The sequence below is a fragment of the Chiloscyllium plagiosum genome, unplaced genomic scaffold (assembly GCF_037043375.1).
Source record: "Chiloscyllium plagiosum isolate Xiang-an unplaced genomic scaffold, Cpla_swu_hap1 HiC_scaffold_14, whole genome shotgun sequence".
Lineage (NCBI taxonomy): Eukaryota > Metazoa > Chordata > Chondrichthyes > Orectolobiformes > Hemiscylliidae > Chiloscyllium > Chiloscyllium plagiosum.
Window position 1 is genome coordinate 25,831,434 of NW_028270152.1, and position 24,889 is coordinate 25,856,322.

The 24,889-nt window shown below is 41.6% G+C and overlaps 1 protein-coding gene across 5 annotated transcripts in view; it reads right to left on the bottom strand.

Moving 5' to 3' along the window:
- cenpp (centromere protein P) overlaps positions 1–24,889 on the bottom strand; it is a 348,725-nt gene that overhangs the window by 171,449 nt on the left and 152,387 nt on the right. The gene's annotated exons all lie outside the window — the stretch shown is intronic.

The window sequence follows — 24,889 nt, forward strand, 5'->3', positions numbered from 1 at the left end:
GTGGAAGAACAGCATCTCATTTTCCACTTTGGGAACCTGCAACTGTGAGGACTCAAAATTGATTTCAATAATTTCAGAAACTGAACACCTTCTCTGTCTTTTACCCCTTTCACAACCCAGACCCTGTCATGTCATGGCTACCTTTAGCACAGCTAACATATTTTCCCCTATTTAAGCCCCATTAATTGTTTTTCTTACTCCCTGGCATATAATAATCCATATCTTAGGCTGCTTAACTGTTGTTCCCTCTCTCTCTTTGGGCTTCATCTCTATCCATCTCACTCCTTTAACACAGACCTCTTCACCAAACCCACTATTCCTGTCTTCAGCCTTCCAACTCTTTCTCGCTCCTCAGCGCTCAAGAAGGGTCACTGAACTGAAACTGTTAACTCTACAGATGCCTGCTGAGTTTCTTCAGCAATTTTTGTTTTTGTATTATACTGACTCTGCCTGACCATTTTGAAATTTTCTATGTTCGAAACTCTTTGAAAGTAGCTTCCCACATCTTCCATGAGATACATGTTAAGATATCCAGCCTGTAATTTCCTACATTCAGTCTGACTTTTTTTTCATTTAGGCATTACATTTGCTATTTTCTAATTTGATAGAACATTTTCCGAATCTAAGGAATTTTCAAAAATTAAAACTGATACTTCAACCATCATCCTAGCCACTTCTTCCAAGACACCAGGATGAAGTCCATCAGGTATAGAAACTCATTTGACCATGGCTGCAAATATTTGCTGGACATTTCCCTGATCATCCCTAGTTTCTACTTCCTGATTTACAGATATTTCTGGGATGTTACTTGTATCATTTACAGTGAAAACCGATGCAAAATATCTAATCATATCATTTGACATCTTCTTATTTTTTATTATCCAGTGGATTCTGGGTAGTTCAAGATGGAGGATGGGAAAAATTTGTAACTGTAACAGCTGCTCCTTTTTTGAGGTATTTTAGGTGTTGGAGGTGATTTCCTCAAAATCCAGGAGCAATTACTGTTTATATGCTGACGGACAGGATTTACATGTATTTGGAAAGGCAATGACTAAATAGAATGCCCGGAAATAGATGGTGACATCTTGAAAAATGTCAATATTCCAGAGGAGGAAGTGCTGGATGTCTTGAAGCGCATAAAAGTGAATAAATCCCCAGGACCTGATCAGGTATACCGAGAATTCTGTGGGAAGTGAGGGAAGTGATTGCTGGGCCCCTTGCTGAGATATTTATATCATCAATAGTCACAGGTGAGGTACCAGAAGACTGGAGGTTGGCTAACGTGATACCATTATTTAAGAAAGGTGGTAAAGACAAGCCAGGGAACTACAGACCAGTGAGTCTGACGTCGATGGAGGGCAAGTTGTTGGAGAGAATCCTGACGGATAGGATTTACACGTATTTGGAAAGGCAAGGACTGATTAGGAATAGTCAACATGGCTTTGTGCGTGGAAAATCATGTCTCATGAACTTAAAGATTGAGTTTTTTTGAAAAAGCAACAAAGAGAATTGATCAGGACAGAGTGGTAGATGTGATCTATATAGACGTCAGTAAGGTGTTCGAAAAGGTTCCTCATGGGAGTCTGATTAGCAAGGTTAGATCTCTTGAAATACAGGGAGACCTAGCCATTTGGATACAGAACTCGCTCAAAGGTAGAAGACAGAGGGTGGTGGTGGAGGGTTGTTTTTCAGACTGGAAGCCTCTGATTAGTGGAGTGCCACAAGGATTGGTGCTTGTTCCACTACTTTTCATCATTTATATAAATGATTTGGATGTGAGCATAGTAAGTATAGTTAGTAAGTTTGCAGGTGACACCAAAATTGGAAATGTAGTGGACAACGAAGAAGATTAGAAAGTGTGGTGCTGGAAAAGCGCAGCAGGCCAGGCAGCATCCGAGGAGCAGGAGAATCGACATTTTGGGCATAAGCCCTTCTTCAGGAATCCTGAAGAAGGGCTTATGCCCGAAACGTCGATTCTCCTGCTCCTCGGATGCTGTCTGGCCTGCTGCGTTTTTCCAGCACCACATTTTTCAACTCTGGTCTCCAGCATCTGCAGTCCTCACTTTCTCCCAGCGAAGAAGGTTACCTCAGATTACAACGGGATCTTGATCAGATGGGCCAATGGGCTGAGGAGTGGCAGATGGAGCTTAATTTATATAAATACAAGGTGTTGCATTTTGGGAAAGCATCTCTTAGCAGGACTTATACACTTAATGGTAAGGTCCTAGGGAGTGTTGCTGAACAAAGAGACCTTGGAGTGAGGTTCATAGCTCCTTGAAAGCAGAGTCACAGGTAGATAGGATAGTGAAGAAGGCATTTGGTATGCTTTATTGGTCAGAGCATTGGGTATAGGAGTTGGGAGGCCATGTTGCGGCTGTACAGGACATTGGTTAGGCCACTTTTTGAATACTGTGTGCAAGTCTGGTCTCCTTCCTATCAGAAGGATGTTACAAAACTTGAAAGGGTTCAGAAAGGATTTACAAGGATGTTGTCAGGGTTGGAGGATTTGAGCTATAGGGAGAGACTGAATAGGCTGTTTTCCCCGGAGCGTCGAAGGCTGGGGGGTGACCTTATAGAGGTTTATAAAATCATGAGGGACATGAATAGGATAAACAGAGAAAGTCTTTTCCCTGGGGTGCGGGGAGTCCAGAACTAGAGGGCATAGGTTTAGGGTGAGAGGGGAAAGATATAAAAGAGAACTAAAAAGCAACCTTTTCACGCAGAGGGTGGTGTGTGTATGGAATGAGTTGCCAGAGGAAGTGGTGGAGGCTGATACAATTGCAACATTTGAAAGGCATCTGGATGGGTGTAGGATAGGAAGAATTTAGAGGTATATGGGCCAAATGCTGGCAAATGGGACTAGTTTAGGTGGGATATTTGGTCGGCATGGATGAGTTGGACCGAAGGGTCTGTTTTGGTGCTGTGCATATCTATGACTAATTCCCCACACTCACTTTCTATTGGACTAACTTGCTTCTTTCTAAACGTCTATAGAAACTATGTTTCCAGCTAGCTTCCTTCATGCACTGATTATCCCCTCCTCATTTTTTCATCCTTCTTTAGAGTTTTAAACCTAATCATTCTTCTAGTTGGTCACCCATCTTTACCTAATAATATATTTTTTCTTCAAGTTTGACACTATCTTTAACTTCTTTAAGCTCATCACAGATGGTGGGTCATCTGTTCAGAATTTTTCTTTCCCATTGCGATGCAGTAGTCAGTGTACTCTGAAATATTCCATTAAATGCCTGAGACTGCATTTCCATTGATTTAACATTTAACCAAGCTTGCTTGTTCACGTTAGCTAGCTCTGCTATCATGCCCCATAACTGTCCTTATTTAAACTGATTTTGTTAGCCCTGGATTCACTCTTCTCACCTCAAGTTGAAAGTGAAAATCAATCATTTTATGTTAACTGCTGTAGAAGGGCATCTTCACTATGAGGACATTAACTACTCCTATCTCATAGCACAATGCTGGGTTAAGTATAGCTTTGGTTGGCTCCAGAATGTGCTATTCTTAGATATTATTCTGAAAACATTATACAAACTTCTCATCCAAGCTAACTTGCCCATCTGATGCTAGTGACAGGAGTGGGGGAGAGAGGAAGAGACTCAGAATCTGCCCTGCAGAATTAAACACTCACAATCAATAAAGTGCATTTTAAAAATATATTACTGATCATGCCTCACTCTCATACCTACTTTCAGCTGATTCTTGTGGTTGCAGTGGCAGCAAACAACCCACACGGAAAGAACCACTCCTCCAAGGCTGGAGACTGTCAAGGTGATCATGAATGAGGGCTGCAAAGCCCAATGTGTTGGTCATGCATGCAGCATGTTCCCTGAGCATCAATGTGGACAATGTTGGGATCTATCTACAGCAGGTCGCAGTTTGCCAGTAGATGGTGAAGGAGGTGTTTGCCCAAGCCAGGGTTGAGCAGCAGGGGAAGAGTCAGTGGGAACATTGGAAGCACTCCTCCAGACTGGAAACACTGTGGCAACGAGCAGCAGATTGAGACTCGCAAAAAGAGTCTTCTCTCAGAAAAAGTCCTCTTGAACAAGGCTGAAATGTTTGGAATTTTTCAGTCATCTGGCACTTCTCCAGAGTCTATGGAAAACAAAGATTGTGGGTGGTGCTCCTACAGTTTCTACATTCCCTTGCTTCAAAATACATCTCATTAGGTCTTGGTGCCTTGTCAATTCTAAATACCAAGTCTTTCCAACACTTCGGCTCTAAACATTTTTAACCCTTCAAATACCTGACTTTCCTCCTTTGTCACCCTGGCTGCGGTAACATCTCTCTCTTTTGGAAAGACAGATATGAAGTATTCATTTTACACCTCAGCCATACCTCCTGTCTCCAGGCCAAAATCCCCTTTTCGATCTCCAATTGGACCTACTCCTCATTTACTACCCTTTACCTATTTATTTGACTATAAAAGACTTTGTGACACCTCATTATGTTGGCAGTCATTCATTTCTCATAATTCTTCTTTGTTCTTTTATTTTGCTTCATCACCTCCCCCTCTGCACCTTTGCTTTTTTTTTGGTTCACAACTTTTGTTTTCTATCTGATTCTTGTCATAAATGCACTTTTTCTTCTTTATCTTCATTTCTATCTCCTTTGTCATCCAAGGAGCTCAAGATTTGTTTGTTCTACTTTTTTCATTTGAGGGACTACACCTTGACTGTATCCCAACCATCTCTTCATTAAAGTTAGCCCATTGTTCAATTACTTTTGTGTTCCTGCTTTTAGTTAATGGCTTCTTGCAAAAAAAACACATTTAAAATTACAAGCCAATCAATCAACCACCCCATGGCTCAACACTTCAACTCCCCCTGCCACTCCACCAAGGATATGCAGGTCTTTGGACTCCTCCATCGCCAGACCACAACAACACGACGGTTGGAGGAAGAGCACCTCATCTTCCGCCTAGGAACCTTCCAACCACAAGGGATGAACTCGGATTTCACCAGTTTCCTCATTTCCCCTCCCCCCACCTTGTCTCAGTCAAATCCCTCGAACTCAGCAGCGCCTTCCTAACCTGCAATCTTCTTCCTGACCTCTCTGCCCCCATCCCAGTCTGACCTATCACCCTCACCTTGACCTCTTTCCACCTATCGCATTTCCAACGCCCCTCCCCCAAGTCCCTCCTCCCTACCTTTTATCTTAGCCTGCTGGACAAACTTTCCTCATTCCTGAAGAAGGGCTTATGCCCGAAACGTCGATTCTCCTGTTCCCTGGATGCTGCCTGACCTGCTGCACTTTTCCAGCAACACATTTTCAGCTCTGATCTCCAGCATCTGCAGACCTCACTTTCTCCTCAAAGAATCAACCACTTCCCTATGATATCGCTGTTTGATTCTTTTCCGATCAGCAGCCCCCCTCAAGCTGCAGTTGTTACTCCATGCCCTCTCTCTCTCGCTGCTGTGTTGAAGCTGAAATACTGGGTCTCAATACATCCTCTTCCTGCCTCCTCTCTTGCTGCTGTGCTTGAGCTGAGGTCAAAGTGTTGGGCCCTGGAAACTTGATCCTCATGTCTGCATTCTTACATGTCTACAGCCCAAGATCCATGCTGTTCAGTTCATGCATGTTTTTAATTAATGTGTTCAGACATGCTAATATACAGCTCTTGAACAGATGGTATTTGAAGTTGGCCTTTTAAACAGGAGGTAGAGACACTATCACCACCACACAGAGCTTAGAAAACATTAAAACATTTCAACCTGTTTCCCAACAATACCAGTCAGAGACTTAAATCCAGATAAATTAAACTCTTATTTCAATTCATTAAGTTTCTACTTAACTAATACCTTCTGCTTTAATTCTTACCGACTGTAGAGATAATTTTATGATTTTTCTCTGAAGCTTTCACAAGTCCAATGGCCTAAATATAAAGATACCTTTATCTTCAGCTCCACCTTCAACACCATAATTGCAACAAAACTCATCTCCAAAATCCGAGGTCGAGATCTCTACTCTCCTCTATGCAATTGGATCCTCGACTTATAACACAGTAGAGGCCCTTCAGCCCTAATGTTGTGCTGACCTGTGGAAAAAATCCGAAGCCCATCTATCCTACACAATTCCATTTTCATCCATTTGTTTATCTAATGACCATTTAAATGCCCTTGAAGTTGGTGAGTCTACGACTGTTACAGGCAGTGCGTTCCACACCCCTACTACTCTCTGAGGAAAGAAACTACCTCTGACACCTGTCCAATACCTATCATCCCTTAATTTAAAGCTATGTCCCCTTGTAGTAACCATCACCATCTGAGAAAAATGGCTCTCAATGTCCACTCCATCTAACCCTCTGTTTATCTTATATGTTTCAATTAAGTCACCTCTCAATCTTCTTCTCTCTACTGAAAACAGCCTCAAGTCTCTCAGCCTTTCCTAGTAAGACCTTTCCTCCATACCAGGCAACATCCCAGTCATTCTCCACTGATCCCTCTCCAAAGCTTCCATATCCTTCCTATAGCACGATGACCAGAACTGTTGTTGTGTCGCCATAGTCTTACCAGATCATATGGGCTGCTCTCTCATCAGAGAGAGAAGTGACTGGTAGTGACTTAACCTGAGGGCCACCAGACCTCAGGCAAAGGAAGAGGTTGAGAACGAGAGTTCTTCACGGTAACCTCAAACTGGTGATGGGAATTGAACCCATGCTGTTGGCATCAAACTGCTCTGCAAACTGACAATCCAGCCAACTGAGCTAAATCTCTCAGTGCAGCAGCACCAGAGTTTTGTAGAGCTGCTCATGGCTCCAAAACTCAATCCCTCTATCAATAAAAGCTAACACACTGTATGCCTTCTCAACAACCCAATCAACGTGGGTGGCAACTTTCAGGGATCGATGTACATGGACACCAAGACCTCTTTGCTCATCTACACGACCAAGAATCTTATCAATAGCCCAATACGCTATATTCCTGTTGTTCCTTCCAAATTGAATCACCTCACACCTTTTCACAGTAAACTCCATATGCCACCTCTCAACCCAGCTCTGCAGCTTATCTCTATCCCTCTGTAACCTGCAAAATCCTTCGGCACTGTCCACAACTTCACCTACCCGTCATCCGCAAATTTACTAACCCACCCTTCTATGCTCTCATTCAGGTCATTTATAAAAATGACAAACAGCAGTGGACCCAAAACAGATCCTTGCGGTACACCACTAGTAACTGAACTCCAGGATGAACATTTCCCATCATCTCCCACTTGTCTTCTTTCAGTTCGCTAACTTCTGATCCAAACTGCTAAATCACTCTCAATCTCAGGCCTCCATATTTTCTGCAATAGCCTACTCTGGGGTACCTTATTAAATACCTTACTGAAATCCATATACCCATCAACTGCTTTACCCTCAACAACCTGTTTGGTCACAGTAAGGTTTGTGAGGCACGACCTACCCTTAACAAAACTGTGTTGACTATCCCTAATCAACTAACTCTTTTCTAGATAATTATAAATCCTATCTCTTATAACCTTTTCTAACACTTTACCCACAACCGAAGTAAGGCTTCCAGGTCTATAATTACCAGGGCTATCTCTACTCCCCTTCTTGAACAAAAGGACAACATTTGCTATCCGTCGGTCTTCTGGCACCATTTCTGTAGATAATAATGACATAAAGATCAAAGTCAAAATCTCCTCTCTGGCTTCTGAGAGAATTCTAGGATAAATCCCATCTGGCCCAGAGGACTTACCTATTTTCACACTTTCGTGCTTCTTCTATCTCCTTGGACTCCATGTACAATTTCCCATGACTGTCCTTGATTAGCCTTCATCTTAATCTAGTCATTCTTTTATTCCTGATATACCCGTAGAAAGCTTTAAGGTTTTCCTTGATCCTATCTTACAACAACTTCTCACATCCCCACCTGGCTCTTCTTAGTTCTCTCTTTTGGTCTTTCCTGACTAACTTGTTACTTTCAATTGCCCGAAATGAACCTTCATGTCTCATCTTAACGTAAGCCTTTTTCTTCCTCTTGACAAGAGATTCAACTTCTTTAGTAAACCACAGCTCTCTCACTTGACCACTTCCTCCCTGCCTAACAGGTACATACTAATCAAGGACATGCAGTAGCTGTTCCTTGAATAAGCTCTACATTTGAATTGGGTCCATCCCCTGCAGTTTCCTTCCCCATCCTATGCATCCTAAATCTTGCTTAATCAGTTATAACTTTTGCTCTGCGGTATATACCTATCCATTTCCATCGTAAAGTAAACATAACCGAATTGTGGTCACTATCACCAAAGTGCTCACCTACCTCCAAATCTAACACTTGGCCAGGTTCACTACCCAGTACCAAATCCAATGTGGCCTTGCCCCTTGTTGGCCTGTCCACTATATTCTACATTCAGTTCCACCACCCTAATGTAATTATGTAAGGTGTGATTTGTCTAGTTAGAAAACGAAAAAAAATTCTAATTCACTGTACCTCCGTACTTAGGAAAATAATAAATAAAATCAAATCAAGATTTCTGTCCGAAATGTTTTTGGTTTGTAAATTTCACAAACGAGGAAAACCTGATTCCTTTGAACTGAACAGAATAAACTTTAACTGAAAGTGAAACTAAAATTTGCTTCTGAACTCAATTGTTGATTATTAACTCTGGTGTTTTCTGTGTAAAAGTATAAACATCTTATTTCATTCAGTGATTGTTCTTGATCACAGTCATGTCTTCTTGAAACTGCTCATTTACATCACTATTTCAGAATGGCTTTCTGTCCTTGCCTAAAATAAACTTGCAACCTTGAAACCTCATATTAGACCTCACTACTCTCAGCCTCCTGGACACTGGAACTACAATTTAGGTTCCCATCTCCTGCTGAATAGTTTAAACCCTCCCAAAGAGCATATCCCCCCCAAAATATTGGTACCCCTCTAGTTCAGGTGTAGACCATCCTGTATGGAAAGGTCCCACCTGCCACAGAATGAGCCCCAATTATCCAAGTATCCGAAACCCTCTCACCTGCACCATTTTCTCTCTCTCTCTCTCTCTCTCTCTCTATCTATTCTTTGCCTCGCTAGCATGTGGCACGGGTAACAAACCAGAGATAACAACTCTCTTTGCTAACAATTCTCTCTAGCTCCAAGTTCCACCCTAGCTCCCTGAATTTCTGCCTTAAATCCCCATCCCTTTTCCGACCTATATTGTTAGTGCCTATGGGGACCAAGACATGGGGCTGCCCCCCCTCCCCCTCAAGGATCCGAAAACACAATCAGAGATATCACGAATCCTGGCACCTGGGAGGCAACATCAACTGTGAGTCACTCTCGTTCCCACTGAACCTCCTATCTGTCCCCCTAACTGTGGAGTCCCAATGACTAATTCTCTGCTCCTCTCTCCCCTTCCCTTCTGAGCAACAGGGCCAGATTGTGTGCTAGGGACCTGTGCCCCACTGCTTACCCCTGGTAAGTCATCCTACCCCAACAGTATCCATCTACCAGGCCGCCAGCATTCTCAAAGATCCATCTCACCCTGGCAATGTTTTTCTACAACCTCTATCACTGGGGAGAAGGTACAGAAGCCTGAGCGCACGCACCAGTCGGTTTCGTAAAAGTTTCTACCTTACTGTTGTTAGAATACTGAATGGACTCTTAAACTCCTAATATTCGCCTGTACCTATGTTTTTATTTTTACCGCTGTTTACCTATTATTTACTTATCTATGCTGCTTAACTATGTGATCTGCCTGTATTGCTTGCAAAACAAATCTTTTCACTGTGCCTCGGTAAACGTGACAATAAATTCAATTCAATTCAACTCAGATGGTTGACTTTAAACAAATAAAACTATTTTCTTTTGTGCTAATTATGTCTCTTCCATGGAGAGTTTTCCAAATTCCTACTGACTTCAAATTTACTAGGGTTCCTTGATAACATATTTGGTCAAAGTCATCTCATCTCACCTCATCAGTTCAGCTATATTGTTCACATTGGGACAAAAATTGAAAAATAGTCAGGAGCTCAGTGGCAATGGCAGAACTGCAAGAAGATATTGATGGAATACTCAGGTCAATGGAACATTGATAAATGGGGTTCAATCTGGAGAAATGAGAGATAATACATTTAGTGAAAGCTATCCAGGTAAAAGCATAGGTACTCAACGGCAGCATTTTGAAAGGTCTTGTGGAATAAACAACTTGATATCCTTCGAATCCCTTAAGGTGGCTGAAAAGGTAGACACATTGTCCAAGAAGGTTGACACTTGCCTTTATTAGCTGAGGTACAGAAAATGAGAAGTGGAAGCTTGTGCTGGAACTGTTGAAAACAGTAGTTAACTGTAGTACTGTGTGCAGTTTTGGAACATATTGCCTTAAACGGTGGTGAATATGTACTTGAAGTGCAATTCTGCACGGCTACACACCAAGAGCTGGCAAGTGACATTAATCATTAATTTGTTGGTTAGCAGTAACCCAATGGACCAAATTACCTCCATCAGTGCTGGAAACTTCTATAAGTCAGAAGATGAAGGGTGAAGGTCAAAGAAAATACAATAATTGCAAACTTCCAGCCAGTAAATCAATATGAAATAGCACAGCAGTGATAGTGAACCCATAATTCCTTCCTGCCCTTGCATCCTATGTGATCACTCAATGACTGACAATAGTTTCAGCTGTGAGCAATCATACATTTTGTGACTAAAAGTAAATTTTAAAAGAAAATGGTTCTTTCAGGCAAAACAGGGACTTTTAATTTGTTGATGGACAGTTAGAATTGTCAATAAGTATCAGATTTATGACAATTATTTTGATCACTTTGTTATTTCTCTGATTTTTTTGTTGCTGTCACATGTATCTTCAAAGATGGGGTTGTCTGCTGAGTGACTTTGTGGTTTTTCCTCAAACGTATTTCGATTATCTTCTCAGTAGCTTTTCAGTGCTTAGGTGAATTAGGTGAATTGGTCATGCTAAAATGCCCATAGTGCTAGGTATATTAGTCAGAGGGAAATGGGTCTGGGTGGGTTACTCTTCGGAGGGTCGGTGTGGACTGGTTGGGCCAAAGAGCCTGTTTCCGCAATGTAGGGCATTTAATCTAAAGGAGGATCATAAGATGCAAAATTTATAGCAAAAGATTACATTGATATAATGAAACATTCAACAAACCTAGATAGTTAAGTCTTTCATCTTTTAGAATGGATTTGCTGGTCTAGGTACTTTAATGTGTAAATCCCAGAACTACTTTTAAGTCACATTCTCAAGATAATTTAAGGTTTTATAACAAAAGGTGAGATCTCATCTCAGACAATGCCTTAAAGGTGTGAGGTTAGAGTCTGTCAGTATCCCAATCTTGAGTCACACTGGTTCTATTTCCAAAGTGGAATCTGCAAATGTTATATCGATTGACTGCCTGGATTGACTGCTTGCAAGTTCTGCATTTTTTGAGCAAAATAGCATGTATCTGCAAATATAATTCTGCAAATACAAATCACCCCATAAACTTATATGTGTGCACGCGAACAGGAGAGAGAGAGAGATAGAGTGAGTATGTGCACATGAATGTGTGCGAGTGAGTGTGAGAGCACGTGAGAGCATGTGTGTCTGCGTGTGTGCAAGCTTGGTAAAGTGTGTGTGTGTGTGATTGTGATGGGGTATAAGCCTGTGAGAGGGTGCGCGCGCGGGTCTAAGTGTGGGAGGTGAAGTGTGTGCATATGAGAGAGAGCGTGTGTATGAGGATCTAGATGAGTGTGTGTGTGTGTGTGCGCGTGTGTGTATGTGTATGAGAGAAAGAGAGAGAGAGAGAGAGAGTTTGAGTGTGTGTGTGAGTGTATAGTGCAATGGGGTCACCTGTAGAGTCATAGAGATGTACAGCATGGAAACAGACCCTTCAGTCGAACCCGTCCATGCCGACCAGATATTCCAACCCAATCTAGTCCCACCTCCCAGCAACCGGCCTATATCCCTCCAAACCCTTCCTATTCATATATCCATCCAAATGCCTCTTAAATGTTGCAATTGTACCAGCCTCCACCACTCCCTCTGGCAGCCCATTCCATACACTTATCACCCTCTGCGTGAAAAAGTTGCCCCTTAGGTCTCTTTTATATCTTTCCCCTCTCACCCTAAACCTATGCCCTCTAGTTCTGGACTCCCCGACCCCAGGGAAAAAATCTTGTCTATTTATCCTATCCATGCCCCTCATAATTTTGTAAACCTCTAGAAGGTCACCCCTCAGCCTCCAACCCTCCAGGAAAAACAGCCCCAGCCTGTTCAGCCTCTCCCTGTAGCTCAGATCCTCCAACCCTGGCAACATCCTTGTAAATCTTTTCTGAACTCTTTCAAGTTTCACAACATCTTTCCGATAGGAAGACCAGAATTGCACGCAATATTCCAACAGTGGCCTAACCAATGTCCTGTACAACCGCAACATGACCTCCCAACTCCTGTACTCAATACTCTGACCAATAAAGGAAAGCATACTAAACATCTTCTTCACTATCCTATCTACCTGCGACTCCACTTTCATGGAGCTGTGAACCTGCACTCCAAGGTCTCTTTGTTCAGCAACACTTCCTCGGACCTTACCATTAAGTGTATAAGTCCTGCTAAGATTTGCACCTCGCATTTATCGGAATTAAACTCCATCTGCCACTTCTCAGCCCACTGGCCCATCTGGTCAAGATCCTGTTGTAATCTGAGATAACCCTCTTCGCTGTCCACTACACCTCCAATTTTGGTGTCATCTGCAAACTTACTGACTATTCCTCTTATGCTCGCATCCAAATCATTTATGCAAATGACAAAAAGTAGAGGGCTCAGCACCGATCCTTGTGGCACTCCACTGGTCACAGGCCTCCAGTCTGAAAAACAACCCTCCACCACCACCCTCTGTCTTCTCCCTTTGAGCCAGTTCTGTATCCAAATGGCTAGTTCTCCCTGTATTCCATGAGATCTAACCTTGCTAATCAGTCTCTCATGGGGAACCTTGTTGAACGCCTTACTGAAGTCCATATAGACCACATCTACTGCTCTGCCCTCATTAATCTTCTTTGTTACTTCATCAAAAAACTCAATCAAGTTTGAGAGACATGATTGTGAGACATGGCACAAAGCCATGTTGACTATCCCGAATCAGTCCTTGCCTTTCCAAATACATGTACATCCTGTCCCTCAGGATGCCCTCCAACAACCTGCCCACCACCGAGGTTAGGCTGACCGGTCTATAGTTCCCTGGCTTGTCTTTACCGCCCTTCTTAAACAGTGGCACCACGTAGTGTGACATGAGCTCTAAGGTCCCAGTTGAGGCCATCCCCATGGGTACCGAACTTGGCTATCAGCCTCTGCTCTGCCATTTTGCATTGTTGCCTGTCTCGAAGTCTGCCTTAGAGGACGGTCACCTGAAGGTCCGAGGCCAAATGTCCTGGACCGCTGAAATGTTCCCCGACTGGGAAGTAACCATCCCTGCCTGGTGATTGTTGTGCAGTGTCCGTTGTCTTATGGTCCTGCTTCACAACCACTTGACAAAGAAGCAGAGCTTCAAAAGCTAGTGCTTCCAAATAAACTTGTTAGACTATAACCTGGTGTGGTGTGATTTTTAACCCAGTCCAACACCGACTCCTCTAAATCGAGAATAACTCACTAAATTTTCAGAATTACATATGCAGGCTAACTTGAGGTACTGGAGAGGGCCAGGTGACTCTTTCTACTATTCCCACAAAGCTTTTTAACTCTATTTTTCTTCTTCCATTTCTCTTTATTAACTTGATACAGTTCTGCAACACAAAGGTTTTCTTGCACATTTCTGACTTTTTAAAAACACTTAAAAGCTGTTTACATGGCAGATTAAAGCCAAATGAGGGGGAAAGAATCTTGTGTTTTGAACTAAGTTCTCCAAAAGTCCTGTGTTGTCAAATATATCTTCATAAATACTGATACAAGACAAATCTCCCATCTAAAAAGTAACTGCATCAGCAAAACTGTGATGTTTTAAATGATTTTAAAGCTATTTGACTGCCCTTCCTTTTGCCGTATTCCAGACTCTTCCTCACCAGGTTTCTTGAACCACAGAAAAATTGCAGCACAGGCAGAGACAATTCAGCTCATGATGTATGTGCTGGCTGAATATTTTAATTGCCCGTACTGATTCCACTTTGCAGCATCAGGTCTGTAGCCTTGCAAATCAAGCGTTTCAGGCATAAATCCAGGTTTCTAAATGAGTTCATGGCTTGTATCTCAACCACCAAAATTAGGAGTGAATTGTAGATATCAGTCATACTTTTTTCTCATGTCCCTCCAATAGTTAGTCACCTTAAATCTGTGTCCCCTGGTAACTAGCCTGTAGCTGAGGTCTTTCCTGTCCACGATGTCCAAGTCTCTTCTTATTCTGTCCACATTATGTCATCCATCAGCCTCGGTTGTTCTGACAGTTGCTTGCTCTGTACCTTCTCTGGAACTGTAACACTATATTTTGTATCCTGTTCAATTACCCTGATCTACTAATGTAAAGCATGATTTGTCTGGATAGCACGCAAAACAGTACTTTTCACTGTATCACTGTGCATGTGACAGTAATAAATCAAATCAATGAAATAGACTAAGGAAAACAACCTTAGCCTATCTAATCTTTCCTCAAAGCTGTTATTTTAAAGTATTGGCAGCATTCTGACAACAAAGAAACATGTAAAATTCTAATAAGACTGGAAAGACTAGATTGCAGCAAGGATGTTTTTCTTCATTGGAGAATCTAGGGCCAGGGAACACAGTCACAAGATTCTGGGCAGACAATTAAGGACTCAGATGAGGAAACATTTCTTCACTCAAAGGGGAATGAACCTGTGGAATTCTTTACCACAGAAGATTGTGGAGGCCATCACTGAATATATTCTCGAAATGTACAAATATATTTTTAGATTTTAAAGGCATTAAGGGATATGGGGAGAAATCAGGAATATGGCCCTGAGTTAGAGGATCAGACACAATCATATTGAATGGGTAGAACAGACTCAAAGGGTTGAATGGCAATATCCGGTTCCTAGTTTCTACGTTTCTTGTAAATTTTCTCTGTACTGTCCTGTAATGTGGTGACTAGAACGGTGTAAAAAAAACTCCAAAGGTGGTCTAAACACTGTCCTATATAGTTCAGAAGGTAAGCTCTCATATGCCTTATTCAACAACTTAGCGACGAGTCCTGCCACCTTCTTGACCTGTGGACATATACTCCAAGGTCTCTCACTTCCTCTACCCCATTTGTTACCCTTCCATTTATTCCATATTCTCTTGCTTTCTTTGTCCTCCCCAAATGCTTAACCTCACACTCTCTGGACTGAATTCTATTTGTCATGTTTTTACCCACTCAACTAAACCACTGATAACATGCTGCAATTGGCAGTCATCTCCTTGACTGTTTACTACAGTGCCTTCATTTGGATTCAACTCACCATATTCCCCTGTATCTCATAGACTTCAATTTTTCTGAAGAGATCCATTTTCAAAAAGGGAAAGAGACAAAAGTAACTATAAGCCAATTCGCCTAACATCTATTGTTGGGAGAGTATTGGAATCAAGAAAGTAATATCAGAACTGTTGGAAAATTTCTTTTTTTCCCTCATTTGCAGGATGTGGGCATCACTGGCTGGTCAGCGTTTGTTGCCTGTTCCTGGTGATGAGCTGCCTTCTTGAACTGCTGCAGTTCACCTGCTGTGGGTTGTTGACCTGCAATGTCATTAGGGAGGGAATTCCAGGATCTTGACTGAGCGACAGTAAAGAAAGGGTAATATATTTCCAACTCACGATCGTGAGTGCCTTAGGGTGGGAACTGCAAACTACTATTGCTTGGAGTTGGAGCTGCAACCATCCAGGCAACTGGGGAGTATTTCATCACACTTTTGACTTGTGCTTTGTAGATGATGGGCAGGCTTTGGGGAAGCAGGAGATGAGTTACTTGCTGCTGTAGCCACTGTAATGAGTCCAGTTGAGTTTCTGATCAATGCTACCTCCTAGGATGTTGACAGTGGGAGATTCAGTGATGGTAACACCATTGAATGTCAATGGGTGGTGGTTAGATTGTCTCTTATTGGTGATGTGTGGCATTTGTGTGGTGCGAATGTTACTTGCCAGTTGTGAGCTCAAGCCTGGATACTGTCCAGATCTTGTTGCTTTGAACATAGACTGCTTCAGTATCTGAGGTGTCGTGAATGGTGCTGAACACTGTGCAATCATCAGCAAACTTTCATTCTTACATCACCTGGGGAATTCAGCTCATAACTCCATGTTTGAACCAAGGATGCAATGAGGTCTGGAGCAGAGCGGCCTCAGCAAAGCCCAAACTGAGTGTCACTGAGCAGGTTACTGCTCAGCAGGTGCTGCTTGATAGCACTGTTGATGACATCTTCCACCATTTTAATGGCGATTGAGAGTAGACTGATTGAGAGGTAAGTGGACAGATTGGATTTGTCCTGCATTTGATGTACAGAACATAACCTGGGCAATTTTCCATAAATTGTTGGGCAGATTCTAATGTTGTAACTGTCCTGAGTGTAGTGCTTGAAAAGCACAGCAGCCAGGCAGCTTGTGAGGAGCAGGAGAATTGACGTTTTGGCCATAAGCCCGTCATCAGGGCAACTTCTGTTTTGTTTCTGGTTTCTTGCATCTGCAGTTCTTCGGTTTTTAGTTTACAGAAAGATATTGATATGTTAAGTAAGTGGATGAAAACTTGGCAAATTCAGTATAATGTAAAAATGTGCATTTAGGAAGGAGGGAGGCAATGACCTAGTGGTATTATCATTGGACTCTTAACTGAGACACCCAGGTAATGTTCTGGGGACCCACGTTCAAATCCTGCCACGGCAGATGGTGGAATTTGAATTCAATAGATATCTGGAATTAAGAGTCTAATGATGACCATGAATCTATTGCTGATTGATGGAAATCCATCTGGTTCAATGTTCTTCATAGAAGGAAAATGCCAACCTTACCTGGCTTACATGGGTTTGTCTTTGGACAATTCAGGATGGGCAATAAATGCTGCCAAGCCAGCTACACTCTCATCCAGTGAATGAATAAAGAAAAAAACAGAATGTTATTTAAACTGAAAATAGCTGCAACACAGAGGGACTTGGGTGCACAGAACACGAAGTTATCACACAGGCACAGCAAGTAATCAAGAAGGCTAATGGATATTGTCCTTTATTTCAAACGGTTTGGAATATAAGAATAGGGAGTCTTACTACAGCTGTGCAAAGTGCAGGTGAAACTGCATCTGAAGTACTGAATAATTGTGGTTCCCTTAATTAAAAAAATATATTATTTCATTGGAGCAGTCAAGAGAAGGTTCACCAGTATGACTGTCTTATTGGATAAGGTTAAACAGGTTGGGCTGGCGCAGTGGCTCAGTGGTCAGCATTACTGCCTCACAGCACCAGGGATATAGGTTCAATTCCAGCCTTGAGTGACTGCACTGGGAGTTTGCACATTCTGTTTGTGTTTGTGTGTGTTTCTGTCAGGTGTGCTGGTTTCCTCGCACAGTCCAACAGTGTGCAGGTTAGGTGGATTAGCCATGCTAAATTGCTCTTTGGTGTCCAGGAATGTGAAAATTAGGTGGATTAGCCATAGTAAATGCGGAGTTACTGAGATAGGGTGGACTTCCAGGTGGAATGCTCTTCAGAGGCTCAATAGGCTAAATGTCCTTTTTCCACACTATAATGATTCTATGATTTTATAAGTTTGGACTCTAATTGGAATATAGAAGAATGGAGATGGTCTCACTGAATCATACAGGATTTTTAAGGGACTTAACAGGGTCAATACTGACAGAGTGATTTCCTTCAGGACAGAATCTAAGACCTGACAGCAGGAAAAGAAAAACAAATATAAACATCTGGAAAAGGAAATAATGGACCTTACAAAAGGAACAAGAGTATCCTTTTATGGATTTGTGATGGGATCACGAGGAAAATGGTCCGAGAAGAACACTGAACTAATGAAAGACCTCGGGATTGAGAAATTTAAATCTTTTGCTCAGAACATCGCAAATCTTGTGTTATCTTTGACTCTCGAGCTTTGAAGGATTTTTATGGACTTATAGGATTCTCCAATTGACAGAATTTAATAACTTTTTAATTTTTGATTGTTCTTAATAAGGTTTTAAGTTAGTTTTAAATTTGTATTGATTTTAAATGAGTATTTTATAATTTTAATGTTTTATTAATAAAAGTAGAGTATTTTAAGTCACATAGTAAAGGTGGTGGGTAATAATGGTGTTAAAGAATTAAAGTGCATGCAACATACGACAGATGATGAGTGGTAATGTAACCGAACGGTTGAAAAATCCAGCTCATCCCTCGCTTTGTCGATGTTCTGGTTCACATTATTTTATCCCGTTCCCTTGAGATCATCTGGCTGTGGTTAGCTAGATAGGGGTATACATTCGTCGACGAGCGATGATAAAACTCGAAAAGGACATGATCCATTCGTATGGTGAGTGCATGAATTTAAGACAAATGAGGGAAAATATCTTCTCTCAGAGGATTCAGTCTTTGGAACCCTTTCCCACAGCAAAGGGAGCAGTGTCCTTGTGTATATTAAGCTGAGCTGGATTCTTGACCATTCATTAAGGCAATCAAGGGTTATGGGGAAATGACAGGCAAATGAACGTGAGGAGTGTTGGGTCGAACATGATTCTATTGAATGGCAGAACAGGCTTGAGGGGCCCCAACGGCTTACTCTTGTTCCCATTTCTTATCGTCTTATTGTGTATGGTTAGCCATGTGGGACCTTATCAAATTCCTTGCTAAAATCCACACAGACAGCATCACTGTACTAGCCACATCAATTCTCCTTGCTTCTTGCTCAAAGAATGCATCTAAGTAAGTCAGACACAGACTTCTCTTAACAAAACCATGCTGGATTAATCAATACCTTTCCAAATAACATTTAATTCTATCTCTCAAAAGAATTTTAATAATTTACTCAACTTCGAGGTCAGGTTAATCAGCCTAAGATTATTTGGACTATCCCCTGTACCCTTTTTGAATAATTGTACAATATTTGCTGACATTCAATCCTCTGGTACATCACCTGCATCTACTGAGGATTGGAAAATAATCTCCAGACCATCTGGTATTTTCTTCCTGGCTTCCTTGGATAGCCTAGGATATAAATAATTTGGCTCTGGTGATTTAGACAGCACCAAAGAAGTCAGTCCCTCCAGTATTTCCCTTCTTATTATGCTAATTTTGTCTAATATTTAACATTCCTCTAACTGGAACCACTGTATCAATCCTCTCCTCTGTGAAGACAGAAGCAAGATACTCATTAAGAAGTAGGAACAAATTACTGCAGATGCTGGAATCTGTACTGAAGACACCAAATGCTGGAGGTCACAGCGGGTCAAACAGTATCCATGAAGAGACAGAAAGCTAATGTATTGAGTGTAGATGACTCTTCTTCTCTCTCTCTCTCCATGGATGAACATAGAACATTACACCACAGTCAGGCCCTTTGGCCCTCGATGTAGCACTGACCTATGAAACCAATCTGAAGCCCATCTAACCTACACTATTCCATTTTTGTCTATATGACTATCCAATGACCATTTAAATGCCCTTAAAGTCGGTGAGCCTACTACTGTTGTAGGCAGTGCATTCCATGCCCCTAGTACTCTCTGAATAAAGAAACTACCTCAGATATCTGTCCTATATTTATCACCCCTCAATTTAAAGCTATATCCCCTTGTGCTAGCCATCACCATCTGAGAAAAAAGGCTCTCGCTGTCCACCCCATCTAATCCTCTGATTATATGTCTCAATTAAGTCACCTCTGAACCTTCTTCTCTCTACTGAAAACAGCCTCAAGTCTCTCAGCCTTTCCTAGTAAGACCTTGGCCTCCATATCAGCCAACATCCTGGCAAATCTCCTCTGAACCCTTTCCAAAGTTTAAACATGCGACTGCACCAAAGTTTTGTACAGCTGCAGTATGACCTCATGGCTCAACAACTCAATCCATCTACTAATAAAAATTAACACTCTGTATGCCTTCTTAACAACCCTATCAACCTGGGTGGCAACTTTCATGGATCTATGTACTTGGATACCGAGATCTCTCTGCTCATCTACACTACCAAGAATCTTACCATTAGCCCAGTACCCAACTTTCCTGTTGCTCCTTCCAAAGTGAATCACCTCATACTTTTCAGAATTAAACTCCATTTGCTACCTCTCAGCCCAGCTCTGCAGCTTATCTATGTCCCTCTGTAACCTAAAACCTTCTGCACTATCCACAACTCTACCGACCTTAGTGTCATACACAAATATACTGATCCATCCTTCTACACCCTCATCCAGGTCGTTTATAAAAATAACAAACATCAATGGCCCCAAAACAGATCCTTGTGGTACACCACTAGTAACTGAACTCCATTGCAAAAGCTGCAATTGGAACTTCCAATTATAACTCTATGTATCCACATTTTTCTTTTATCCCTTTCTCTACCCTATCTGAAAACTCTATATCCAGGGATGCTGAACTACCATTCCTGTCTCTCGTTAAGTTAAGTTAAGTTTCTGTTATAGCAATTATTTCATGTTGCCACATGTGTATCTTTGCCCTCAGTCCTTTGGCTTTATTTGCTCTACTCATTGTGTTTACATACACACTTTTCAGTAGTGCCAAATCCTTGGCTGTACACTTTGTAACCGCTGCTTCCTCTGTCCTTCAGAGTCACTAAGTTTCTGTCTCCCATTTGTCCTAAGATTCCCATTCATTTGCCAATATAAATTAAACCCTCCCCAACAGCACTTATAAATCTCCATGCAAAGATATTAACTCGGTCCCACTCAGGTACAGATCAACCAGCTTGTCCATGTCCCATTTTCAGCATAATTGGTCCAATAACCCAGAAATATGATGCTAGACCAGCTTTACAGCTACATGCTCAATCATTCAATTCTCCTATTTCAGGCCCACTGTGACATAAGGTGACTAGTTTACATATACTTAAATACCATTTATTCCAGAGATTGGATTTGAGCTAGTGGTTTGTGGGATTTGATCTGTGATGGGGTTTAATGACTTGTAAGTTTTTCTGTAGCCATGGTAATTTATTTTATAAAATACTATTAGAGAATACCTAGTATGTAATGGGCTTTGTTCATATTAGAAGGATTTACCCAATGAACAAAGTAAACAGATTTCTATTTCCTCCTCTATTTCTCTTGTGCAATGAACGTTTGTTTTACTTTAAAAACTAAAACTGCTGCCTTCACGTTTGTGCTTTAGTGAAAGTCAACCTCATTAAAACAAACCAAAATTTGATCTATCAGATCAGATTTCAATCCGGGATCTGACTGGTTCCGTAATAAAATCAGCTGCAGTCATAACATCACTAACATGTAGATTGGGAGTAATCCTGAGATGACAGCTTCAGAAATTCTCCTTTTAAATTTTCTTCACTCCCCGAAGTTTTTTTCAGGGCTTCATCTTCACTTCTACTCACGTCAATAGTAGCAAAATGGTCCACGAGTTATGAAAGATCACTCTCCCTCAGAAAAATGTCCTGCAGCTACTCTGAAACATCCTTTACTCTTGCACCAAGGAGGCAACATACCATCCTGGAGTCACATAGATGACTGTAGAAATGCCTGTCTAACCCACTAAGGAATTTCCTATTCTTATTGCTCCTCCCTTTTTCTTCCTCCCAACTCTGCAGCTAAGCTGCACATGATACCACAGGTCTGGCTATATTCTCCTGGTGAACTAACAGTCTTACCAATATCCAAAATGGAATACTAATTAGCAAACAAGATAGACTCAGGAGATTCCTGCAATACGTGCCTGGATGTCTGAGGGTACTTGGTGGCCATCTATTCTCCCTTTTCTGTATAGTTCTAACCTACAGTGTGACCTTCTCCAACAACATGCAGGGAAATGTTGCTGAAAATAGCAGGGCAGGTGTTTTAAAATGCATGTGTTTCAATGTGAGAAGTACAATAGGCAAGGTAAATGAACTTAGAGCTTTGGTTAGCACTTGGAACTATGACATTGTTGCAATTACAGCGACTCGGCTGAAAGAGGGAAAGGACTGGCAGCTGAATGTCCCAGAATTTCAATGTTTCAACTGTGATAGAAGGGTATGTAAAAGGGTGGGGGAATTGCATTATGGTAAAGGAGTATCTCACAGCTGTACATAGGGAAGGTACCTCAGAGGACTTGTGCAGTGAGGCAATATGGGTAGAACTCAGGAAAGATGAAATCACAATGCAGGACATTGAGAAAACAATATGTAGATAGATTTTGGTAAGATGCAAAAACAACAGGGTTACTGTGGTGAACGATTTTAACTTCCCCTATATTGACTGGGACTCAATTTGTCCTTGGGGCTTGGATATGGCAGAATTTGTTAGGACCATTCAGTATGGTTTCTTAACATAGTATGCAAACAGTCCACCAGGGAAGGGTTATACTGGACCTGTTTTTGGGAAATGAGCCCAACCAGGTAAGTGAAGTTTCATTGGGGGAGCATTTTGGGACGAGTGACCATAATACTGAGTGTTTTAAGATATTCATGAATAGGAACAACAGTAGTCCTTAGGTGAAGGTGTTAAAGTGGAGGAAGGCAAACCACAACAATATTAGGCAGGAACAGGCAAATTTTGATTGGACATGTGGAAGTATTTCAAATGGGAGTTGATAGGTGCTTAGGAGCAGCACATTCCTGCAAGAATGAAGGATAGGTATGGCACGTTACATGAACCTTGGATGGCTAGGGATGTCATGACCTTGGTCAAAAGGAAGAAGTAAACATATGGAAGGTCTAGGAGGATGGAACGTGACAAAGCTCTTTAAGTATATAAGGAATCTGCTGATTTTAAGATGGTTCAAATCACCTCAGATCTCTGGTTCTTATCCAGGGAATGTGAAATGAAGAAGCCAGTAGACAGGTCGTTCAGTGCAAAAGAATCTCTGTGTTTATTTAACTACAAAAGGTTAAATATAAAAGGCAAATGCAATAAAACAGTGAAATAGACAAAATTATACAGAGGACAGTAATTGGATGTACTATTAAATTGAACACAGGTTAAACACTATTAGAACTAAACAGCAGGTGTTTAGTCACAGAAACTATTATTAGACTTCCTTCCCTTGAGGTTCCCTGCACTGTAACCACCCACCTATTCCTACCTGCTAGCTATGTTAAAAACTTTGGGACCTCAGGATCTAAGCTCACCACTGGGAAGAATTTGAGATTTTGAAGTACTGTTATCACTCGCCATACCCAATGCTTTGATAAAGGCTTCGGACGGTGTAGACCTTCAGTCTGGGTTGAGTCTGCTGAATTGGTGGGACGCATTTTGGATTTATTGGGTGTTACTTGGTTCTCCTTGCTTTCTGGTGGGTTTTGCGAGCCGGTTTTCACCTGAGGATGTGCCCTGAGGTCTTTTGATGTCAGTTGGGTCGGTAGCATTCAGGGATTGTCAGTTCTCAGGTTTGCAGGTCGTGGTCGGTCACCACTGGTTCCCTTGGTAAGGAACAGGTTGGTGTCAGTCGGTCACAGAACTGCCTTCAGGATCCCCTTTTCAGAGAAGGCTGTACAGATCGGTCTCGGGACAGTAGCTATCTGGGATCCTTCTCTGGGTGGTAGCTGTGGGGAATAACTCACAAGTCAAATGAAGGCCTACAAGTATATAAAATTGCAGGCCTCTTATCACCCCACCAAATTTGGTTTCCTACAATAGTCCCTTTGTTGCACCTTTCAAAATGTATCTATCCAAGTAGGTGCAAATGTCTTTTCCATCAGGGGTGAATAGGCTTTCTGATTGTAATAGAATGTCCTGTGTTCATGTGACTGATTATCCATTGAAGTTGAAGGTCTTGGAATTTGTGCAGACTCCATGTTATTGAAATTCAGTTTGTCATAAAAGTTAATTAATGTTCTCGTAGGGCTGAGATGTGAACAGGTTTCCCCCAGCTTCCAGACAAACTGTCCCTGGGACTGTACATTCCAGCATTGCTTAGTTGTTGGGGTTTTCTTTTGTTAAGTTTGATTTTTTAAAAATTCCAAGATTCTGGTAGAAGTGTAGTAATTTTTGAAAGTAGGGAATCTTCTCAAAAGGATTGATATTTTTGCTCAACTCTACAAAATACAAACCATCACACTTTCCCACATTGTATTCCATCTGCTACTTCTTTGCCCACTTTCCTAGCCGGTCCAGATCCATCTGCAGCCTCCCTACTTCCGACCCTTCCTTCTATCTTTGTGTCATCTACAAACCTAACAACAATGCTATTAATTCTTTCATTCAGATTGTTAATCACTGATCTTGAAGATGATACACGTTCAAAATGTTTCAAGGAATCAGTGACAAATTCAAGATAATTACAAATAAATCCAATCAAGAATTCAGGAGAAACTTCTGTGACCAGAGAACAATGAGAATGTATGACCCGGAACAACAAGAAGTAGTTAAGGCAAATAGTGTGAATTCATTTAAGGAGAAATCAGATTAGTACAGGAGGGAGGAAAAAAAAGGTTGTTAGCAGGATGAATGAATTAGGGGGGAAAGAGATTTGTGGTGCATAATCTGCAAACTGTTGGGCCTGATGAAGGGCTCCTGCCCGAAATGTCAATTTTTCTGCTCCTCAGATGCTGCCTAGCCTGCTGTGCTTTTCCAGCACCACTCTAATCTTGACTCTGATCTCCAGCATCTGCAGTCCTCACTTTTGCCTAACACATTTCTATGCTGTACATTCTACACATCATATTCATATTTGAGCGGTGGCAGCTGTGCAGAAAAATAATGGTGAATTTTCTGGGAGTACATAGTGGTAAATTGGAAACATGCCATTAAACAATTGAGTTTACATTTCAATAATTCATCCATCCTCTTTTGAGTACATACAACCAATAGAGGAACAGTGTTTCAAATAACTAAGCATGAG